The sequence below is a fragment of the Augochlora pura genome, chromosome 8, assembly GCF_028453695.1.
Source record: "Augochlora pura isolate Apur16 chromosome 8, APUR_v2.2.1, whole genome shotgun sequence".
NCBI classification, from domain to species: domain Eukaryota; kingdom Metazoa; phylum Arthropoda; class Insecta; order Hymenoptera; family Halictidae; genus Augochlora; species Augochlora pura.
The window spans coordinates 12,658,731-12,669,369 of NC_135779.1; positions in this window are offsets into that span (position 1 = coordinate 12,658,731).

Here is a 10,639-nt window from a genome sequence, read left to right on the forward strand (position 1 = left end):
CTCAAGTGCTAGAATTTATTGCGACGACTGCACGGTGTTAATTCCGAAGCGTTCTTAATAATTTGATCACGTTCTCCCAGTCGCTAAATGAGAACAAATTCGATAATGATTTTCCAGGACGTTATGCTTGACTACGATTTATGATAAAAATGACCAGATGACATCTAAAACTATGAATAGAATATTAAAAAAATTTAAGGACATCTATGCATTATTTTCAATTATTAAAAATTTCTAGATAGCTTATAATTAATAATAAGCAATAAAAATATTGTTACATTATTTTCAACTAAGTAAATTCATTTTTATTTTCTCCTTTTTGCAATTGGCTTCGAATGTTTTTGTTTCGCGTAAAAATCCGCAGGTTACTTATAATTCAAGCACTGTCAGAGGGCCGGTATTAAAATGATTGTTATTTACAACGAAGCTGGATAGCTATTCAAAAGCAGCACGGTCGCACAAAGAACGATTTACTAACCACAATCGCTCGCGTCGTATAATGAAGTAATTAAAAAGTATCGCAGACGCTACAGAGTTGGGAATGAAAGACCTTTGAGCATCGAATCAGATACTGGACTGCTGTGTGTTTCATTTAAATTTACCGTTCATTATGTTCTCAACAATGAAAGTATTATTTACGCGGGCCCGACGTTGTCGTCTTTTATTATATTCCTCCATTAACTGTAGTGTTCGAGTGGTCGCGAATTATGGTACCGGCGTGTCTAGCCACTGTGCCTGTGTACTTCGTGTACCCTACAGAATATTCTGTCCGACCGAAACTTTCTTTTTGCCGCTCAGAAACTGCCGGCAGTGGCGCAAAGTGTACCGAAGGAGGCACGGAAACTTCTTTCGGATGAGTCGAGCATGAAAAGCTATTGTTCTAAGCAGGACTATTGTTCCGTGAAGAAGCGATCTTCTGGAGGATTTTAGGGATTCGCTTTAATCGCATACAGCTCTCGGACGCTACGCTCTGAACAGCTTTTGTTGTTTCAATAAATCTTTGACTTACGATTGTGTATATGTCGTCGCTTAATATTCCCATTGTTCCTTGAAAAGATTTAATTCCATTGATTGTGAGGAAGGTATTTCTATTCGAGAAATTAAGGCTGGGAGATTTGTGCCACGCGAGATTTTAAAATGAGTCTGTGTAACACGAAATATTATGCCATAGATATTATATAAAAAGCTTTTCTTTAGGCAGAGATTCAATTTAACTGTAATTTAACTATAAACTTCTCAGTTAGTTCTTTTTTATTTTACGTTCACTTTTAATTTCTGAATTATTTCTTCTGCAGTTTTGAGTTGATTTTTACATTAACACTTTAAGTCTGTTATAGAAATTCAATTTGGACAATTATGATAGATATCATAAAAGTTTATGCTATTTTTCAATTATTCTTAGCATTATTTAAGGAATTGGAAGCTGGATAAATGTAGCTGGCTAAGCAAGTCGTGTGATTTTGACATGCTTATTTTGTTACAAATGTTTTTACGCAACTGAAACTCTGTCTATAACAGAGCTTATAACAGGACACCGTCTTCAACTTCAAATCTATACAATCCTAAACGGTGAATTCGTTTGAATGTGTTTACTTCTGTAAAGCAGAATAAATGTTACTGTCCAACCAGTAGATTTTCATTTTCAAAGTGGTACAATTTTTGTTTATTCGTATAAATTTTTAAAATCGACATTTAAATCTAAGAAACGCAAGTGTCAATAATGTTGCCAAAAATCTACTTACCATAAAATTCCACTTTTATGCATCAACGTACAAAAATTAGAATTAGATAAAAAGGTTTCCTTCGGCAGGTAAAGGATTACTGATCGCAAAATGAAAATGAATATCGTATTGGAGCTTGTCAATTTACAATGTCATCTTGTATTTGAATAACCTGCAGCGGTCAGTGCCACAAGTGCCGTAAGTATCGTGAAAATTTCCGTAGTCTAATTATGAAATTATGCTTGAAAGTCTAAATATCCATGGACTTTGCACGTTTTTCTGCATGTGTATAAAGCTGCGTAATTGATTATTACGGAAACTAGTCCAATGAACAATAATTGCACGTTTCAAAGTAACCACAATGGAGCGACAGCTGTGGTCATTGAATCGCTGCCAACTCGCACCAAGGTTACACAGACAGGAATAGCTCGGAGGAAAAATCGTTATGCATGATCGACGAGTTATAGCGAGTTGCGCTTTTGGTTCGTCGTTGACCGCTAATTACAGAGTAATCCCGAAATGGAACGGCATTCGGTTGCTCTCGATGAAACGCCGTCGCATACGCGTACACACACATGTGGACGCGCTTCCGTGTGAAATCGCTGACATTCACTTTTAATATAATATGGTTTTTCATTGACAAATAACGACTTCATTGCCGACCCGGATTCGGTATTATATTTAAGTCTATAGATCGTGCACTGTTCATTTCATTTTTTTGTCCTCGCTAAAAGTATTAATACTTTTAAATCCGCTATCCTTCGAGCAAGCAATATAACGATTCCGATATTGTCGATGATCAAATCTATGTTTTTTTTTTATATAAACCGTGGTCTATTGCAGTTTTCGAGTATACGGTGTGAGTTGTAAATCGGTTTGATTCGGACACTTCTGCTGGAAAATGGTGCAAGCGGATGTTCGTTTACGTAAAGTGAAAAGTCCAATTTCGCTTTTTTTAGGTAACACGGTACGCCCCAACTTTAATCCATGATACCTTTCTTTTTAATTTGGATGTTTTTTGTAATTAATTACTCTTTGATCGGTTTTGAGACGCTCACTGTATTGAAATAGTAATTAATTTTGTCTAATATGTATGTACAGAATGGTGTTCATTATGTCAATAATTTCTTACATATCTTATAATTTTAACCACCAATGTATATTAAGTACATTCAATACAGCCTTACAATATTTAAAACAAAGTTTCCTTTTATATTTTAATATCGAATTAAATGACCAAACGAAATATTCTAACAGCTAAAATTGTCTTCGTATTTATTCGAATTTATAAAAGTAAGGCAATAAAATCTTTTTACTTTCGCTGATTAATTATCATGGTTGTGCTAATAAAATATTAACGTTCGTTCAGCAGTAGTTAAGTATTCATTCCATTACAACCGATGTTTCCGAATATTCCACAAGCATACAAAATTTATAGGTTATGGTTACAACGACATGCAATCTTCAATTTACGCGAAATACCCGATCCACGCCTGTTTGTCCTATGCAAAAAATGTTGAAAATGAAAGTTAGCATTTTAGAAATGTATATTTATTTCACGATGTCAATTTGGTGGCAATTTGGACGAACTCATTATCTTCATCGTTTGAAATATTTCAAACTTTGACTTCACTTTCATTGTTAATATAAATATTTTTCCAATGATTTATCCTTCATACTGTCTTTCATTAAGTTTCCGTAAATTCGCTGATATTCGCTGGAACATATTAAATTTTAAAAATTTAAAGGCTCGTTGAATGTTTGGATCAATATCTGTGATGACAGTGCCCTATTTTCTTGGCTAATTCAAGAGCTTTACAAAGATTTACTGGCTGCGTAAATTCAGATCGCGCAAATTGAGTAAGAAAGAGGCACACGTTAAAAATGTGCACACCGGAGTTGGGCAAAATTTTATTCGGATGCCGGATAAAAGAGAAGGACTAACAAGTAACACATTAGTACTAGTAGTATTAATATTATATTATTAGTACTATTATAATTAGTACTGGTAGTATTAATACATTAGTATATTAAAATTTATATCAATAAAATTTGATTTGATACTATCGAATAGATATTCAATTATATTTATCTGCGGAAAAATGTATTCGAATAAGAATTTATTCGTGCAGGAATTCATGCAGTAAATAATTAATTTCAACAAAAATGGTAGAATAAACAGTTTCTCCATAAGTTATTAATTTATTTCTTCTATATTACATTTTGTAAATATTCTAATATTCGGATAGATAACGGAAATAATTTATGACGAATTTTCATATAAAATATTTAACTGAAAGAAATTCGTTCGAATAATTGTCTTAAATAAGTATTTATTTGAAACAATTCAAATAATGCTCAACTTTTGCACATAATAAGTTGATACTACGACACACTCATTTCCAACGAATGTGTCTAATCATTTCTAGCAAGCTGAATCAATTCGATTCCTCTCCCGTTTAAAAATGTGTGCGGGCTTGTATTAAATAATAAATGCAAACATGTACTATTTTCCAGTCTAACTTTCCAGTATACTATTTTATAACTGTTTCGAGCCGTTTACGGTGGAAAAAACCCAAAGTCGGTTGAAGAGATCGTGTTTTAGGCTGGAAAAACCTCTCAACGAAATAACGCAGGTTAGCACAGAGGCTCCATGGGTAACGTGTATACGACAAAAGCGAATCGCGGATATGGTATCCCCTATCTCGCTGAAAAACAACGAACGCTCCGTGCGTTGAATCGACACTGTTGAAAAGCGAAACCCTCCCGGCGAGGACGTGAACGGGAATTGAATTATGCAGAGGAGAAGGGGAGACACGTGAGAGTTATCAACGGCTAAAAAGAGGGTGGCTCGAGAGGGTTCGAAGTTAGGAAAAAATTGGACGATGCGACATTAAAGTAGAACGAAATCGAAGATTCCGAGTGGAACGATAGCGGCGCGAAGGGGACGTAGACAGAGGATGGAGAATCGAGTGAAATGATCCGCTGAATCTTAAGGAGATGGATGTGGAACTGAACGACTGTGCAAATTAGCAGATAAAGTTAGTTCCGAATCGTTGTAGAATTCCTGAGCTGATGGATATCGGAAAAATTCGTTCCACGAGGAAAAGAAGAATGTAGTTAAAAATCTGAGAATCTTGATTTTTAGAAATTTTTTGTTGAAAGATTAATCGACTTTTGTTACGTATACAAATTAAGGTTCTGTGATTTATGACGTAATACAACTGGTATTCGAAACAATGATGTTTAATCCAAAATTATAACGTTACAATTTTACAATGTTTATTGTTTGTCTATGGTGAGATCAAAAGAAATTTTCATTTTTAATAATTCTTCGTTGTTCTACTAAATACAATGATATGTTAGTATAATATCCATGAATTTTGTCAGTACATTTGAAATTCTATCTTCGACCATAATGATTAAATAAAGTTCGATATAGATATCAAATGTATATTTCATTCGAAATTGATTTCAGCAATTATCCAGTAGATTAATTAAATCCTCCTTGATTCCGTGTGGATTATGCCATACATCGTTGTCAGTGGGGCACTAGATAATTATCATAAAAAGTTATAACTTTTTGGTAGAATGACCGCGAAGCGTTCCAGCTCGGTTATTAATGAACTGATTTTAATATAAAAACTTAGATAAGTTGGAACGTTTCTTCTCGGTTGGCTGTCTTGGGAAATTACTTCGACAGAAGTCGGGAAAGATTGAACGGTGTCAGGAGATAGCGCTTACCACTACGTGTAACTACGAACTTTAACATAAAGTCACCTCCAGGCGCGGAAAATAAACGTAATAATCGATGTGCAAATAATATAGCAAGACCTCGTCAGGATCTCGTCAAAGAACACTTTCAATATTAAATGTAATTTGTAACACTTATACTGTGTTCACTTAACCTTCGGACGGCAGACTACATTCACAACTGTACTATTGACAAGGTCTGTAACAATTTTGATCTACAATCAATAAATTTTTCGAATCATATTTTTAAACATATTTCTTGCGCATTAGATTTTCTATTGTTTCCAAAGTAACAGCAGTTTATTTTATTTATTTGTCGATAATTGAGTAATTAAGCAAACGATTTCTATACTCTGGGCCGAAATTAAAAAAGTTACCGCTTTATAAACGGTTAGATATTAAATTTACATTACTTTTATAAACTTATATCCGCATAAATAATAAAGTTTGAAAATTGGCCAACCTGTAAGTGAATTTTAACATACGTATAAACCAGAGTCATATAAAATTGATTTAGAAGCTTTCAATGCAAATTTATATATCTCGTGGAGGATTATATTGTCTATAATTTTGTTGGCAGTAAATGTTTGTCATCAATATTTGCCAACGATAATTTGACCCTCACCGAGGAATATTTTTCCCGTTTAAAAAGGGACAAATATAAAATATCGCTATTCAAATATTCTTTCGAGCACGATGCTAACCCGTTTGAGCCAACTACATCTATCTGTTTATTCTACAGAGATTATTTGACTTTTCCAGATAAAACGGAGCTCTGGGGGACAGATCTACAATGTCGTATGTTTACAGACGAAAAGAATGCAGAAATGCTATGACAATAATCAAAATAAATACGAAATTCTACCACAAGATGCACGAGCATTTTTCCCGGATTGGATTGATCCGAGCGATTCCAGTATAACGCATACATAGGTACACACATGTACAGTCAGATACAAGAATCCATTTACGTAGACTCACTGAATTTCGAAACTGAAACAAAATAAGAACAATTCCGTGGAAGTTACGATTTCCAAATTGTATTTCATTGTTTGTAAACATGAATAAATCAGACAGATGAAATTGTAAAATTATTATACCTTTTATTGTTATCGTAGTTGCTACAATCTTCTACTAAAGCGTAAAACCAAGCTAGGAATCGAAAAACATGGTAAAATGACATAATATCACGTTAATAAATAACTGAAAGTATCATTAGATAATTAACAATGTGTCAGCTATAAGTTGAAATGATATGACACAATTTTACTGAAAATCTGCAAATTATTCATGATTTATAATTAACATGACATAATTTAATGTAACATTGATTGTAATTTCACTTCTTGTAGCCAAGTAATCATACATGAGAAGAACTTTCTACGGAAACAGAATTTTAATACGTGCGGTAAAAAATCACGCATTTTATAAAATAACATAAATCTTGCAAAAAATCAAGATAGAACATTTTCTTCGCGTACAAAAGCAAATTAGAAAATGTTCATCGTGATTCATTTTCATTCAGCTAACTGGTTGAGAAGGATCTACACTCTGACATTCTTCATTAACCCTTTCGCGCCGAGCGCCGCATATATGCGGCATCCAAATTATGTGTACACAGGTGGCATCCGTAGGCAAAATACAAAAATAATTTTGTATTTTTATAATTTTGTAGGTCCTTTCGTATTAAAAATGTAAACATACTTGTTGCATTAAAGCAATGATTGTTTTATTCAGCACAGTTATTTAAAACTATGAAAAACGTATCTTCTTCTTTGTTACAGTAAACATGATGAATGTTTGTCCGTGCAACGGTACTGTAGGTCTGTTGCACGCGTTGTCCGTTCGTCGAGTCGAGTTTCGTTAAGTACGGTAGTCGTAAAGTGATTTCGTTAGTCGTCGTTCGTCGGATTTTTTACCTTTTGTCGATCGATTCGCATGTTTATGGCTTAATGACTAAAGGGATGGCTAGGCACTTTCGACCTTCAATGTTGCCGCCGCAACATATTCACAATGTTTTATTAGATTAGATATGTATACAGAATATAATATATACAATACATTAAATTATATATACTATAATTAGACTCAAACAAAATATAATAATTTATACACCATATAAAAGTGTTTTATTTCGCGATGAAATCATGAAAAAATGGTAGTATTTTATGTTCTAACGAGTATACTCGTCAGAAGCTGCAAACTGGTTAAGGAGTTAATCAGGGTCACTTATCGCGCACGGTGATCGTTCCCAGCGGAACGTAACGCCTCAAAGTAACCCCCCGCGATGGAACGAGTGCGAGACACTTTCGTTCTCATTGCACGCAGACGTAACGTAGTGTAACACACTTTGTTTGTCCGGAGAGCCGGTTTCAGCAGGCGGACAAGGCCGGTGAAATGCGGCGTGAAAGCAGCGACGTCGGTTGACCGCGGCAGACTATGTTGCAGGTCAATACGGATCGATGGTACTGCGATAAAACGAAACTTTCCGAAACGGCCAAGGAACTTCGACATTAACCTAAAAGCCTCACGCGGCGAACAGTTGCTCCGATTAAGTCAACTTTTATAAAGCGGCGCGGAAACAGCCGGGAGGCTGCTGATCGAATTAGTCCTCGGGAATCTCCATCTCTATTAGTTCCCCCCGTCGCGCCGCGCCGCGCCGCGCCGTCGCGCGAACCGAGTCGATCGTAAACAACGAATTCGATCGTAACTCCCCGGCGTCACGACGAGCGACGAGCTGCTAATCGCGGGAGGTGTCGAATCGTTCGCGGATGCTGCTTCCTGAACTTTCGATAACTCGAATTTATGCGTGATTTCATAGATCGACGACACGGGCGCGAAGTTCCAAGCTTGGATTCCGTGTTCGTTAGCCCGTAGTGTTTCCACGACGAAAAATATAGTTAGGATGAATCGTGATCTCGTCATTTTGCACACACAGTAAAACACGCGACGTTATACTTCGACAAATACATCTGTTTTTATAATAGTTCGAATTAGAATTTGTAACTTTTACGTTGAAAATTTGAAAGCATATGGTAATTAGTTTCTGAATAAAGTGTATCTTATTATTGACTTAAAGACTGAACTGAAGAAGAACTTAAAGTGAGATTAGCCGGTTCTCAGGTATCGGAATTCTCCAAGATTCAAATACATTAATCAAAGAACAGAAATTGGTAAAATGCAACGTAATTGCAAATCTTCTCTGACGTACTGAACAACGTACTCCTTTATTGATTACAAACATTCAGTTCGTTGAAGGAAATACTTAAGCAGTGTCATAATTAAGTTCAGACAAAGATAAGAAGAGTTCATTAATCACAAGATGCATTGCCTTAAAGTAACAAACAGATTTTATAAACATTTTTTTAAGTATTTAACCACTTGACTTTTAACGATCTGTTACGGCAAAGATTTTGATAAAAACTTTGATTCTTATAAAATGTATTAAATGTTAATTTCATTTGATATCGATGTATCATCAGAGAAAATACAGACTTGCAACAAATAACAGGATGACAGAGGAGTTCAATGATTTCGCATTGGAAGCAGAGTTTTCTGAAATGAATTCAGTAGAACATGATAAGTGAAAGTACAGACAGAAAATCAGAAAGCAAAGAGAACGGACGTCTTCAATTTGAGAGATGTTAGCGACAACTGACATCAACCATTTGGAGTACCGTGTTCACAGTATACATACGTAAGTTTCGCACGTAATAAGCTACAATCCATATGCGAAAGAAAAATTATCTTTAGTAAGATGAAGGAGTTACATAGAAACAAATTTCTCTTTCTCACGATTTTAATGAGTTGGAAATAATGCAACGATGCTCTTAAATTCATTAACACGTTTAATACCGACAATTAGACACTAAAATCCCCACATAATTAAAGCAATTTGATTAATTAAAATAAAACTAAAAAGTTCACATTTATCATAGGGGATGACATTAGAACTCTTTCGCATTCGAAAAAACAGTCGAATCTATTTTGCTCGAATATATTGCAATAAAAATAAATTTTCAAAATTGGTCAGAAATTAGTTCGATGTACTTTTTTGAAATAACTATCTAACGAATGTTCAAAATACTGTATCTTTAAATAGTTATTTTGTCAGATCTACCAGCTTTTATATCTACGAGCAAATAAATAACGATTTATTCTTTAATTTTAATTTTAATTTTAATTTTTTCTTTGCCAGAAATAAGAACAATAATTCAAGAGAAAACTCGTTAATTATAATCGTTACTCTCGTTGTCTTATATATTAATCCGAGAATCCTCGATTAATTATGAGTGTAAAGATATTCCCGATAATTAAATTTACCTTGTGACAACTGGGACGATGTGTATTTCGATATATAATCTGTATATATCGAATTATAATCAATAATCTTTCAATACGTCTGCTCTTTTTCACTGTCAGAGTAATTGTGATTTGGTCTTATTAATTTTCTTCGCTACTCCTAAATTCCTTTGTTTATTCAAAACATAGCACATCAGCCACAATATTTATAGATAAATATTTATAGATCGAAATACATACGGGGTGCGCCAGCTCGAGCTTCGGTATGGAAATATTGAATAACTTTGTTATCCGTTGTCATAGCGACTTGAGAAAAAATAATTTGGAGACGTCATTTCAGTACAATTATAACCATGAATAACTTTACACCTAAAGAACGCACGGAAATTGTGACCATGTATTTGGAAAATGGTCGTTCAATTGTGCTTGCTCAACGAGCATACCGTCGAAAATACCGCGATCGTAAAGTGCCTTCTGATAACACCATGCGCAATCTGACTAAAAATTTCGAAGAATCGGGGTCTGTGGCAAATCATCAACACGTTTCAGTTCGTAAAAAACGCTCCAATGAAATTGTTCAAACTGTCAAGCAGAGTGTTTATGAAAGCCCAAATCTGTCGTATCGTCACCGTGCCCAGCAACTAAACATCAATATGTGATTCCAAAAATGCGCGAAAAAAATTTATTGAACTTCTGGTTTCAACAAGACGGCGCCCCATGCCACACGGCGATCAAAACAATGAACTTTTTGAAGTGAAAGTTCCCCGGCCGTTTGATGTCGAAAGGTGGCGATATTGAGTGGCCTCCAAGATCGCCGGATTTGACGCCGCCGGACTTTTTTTTGTGGGGTTATTTAAAAAGTA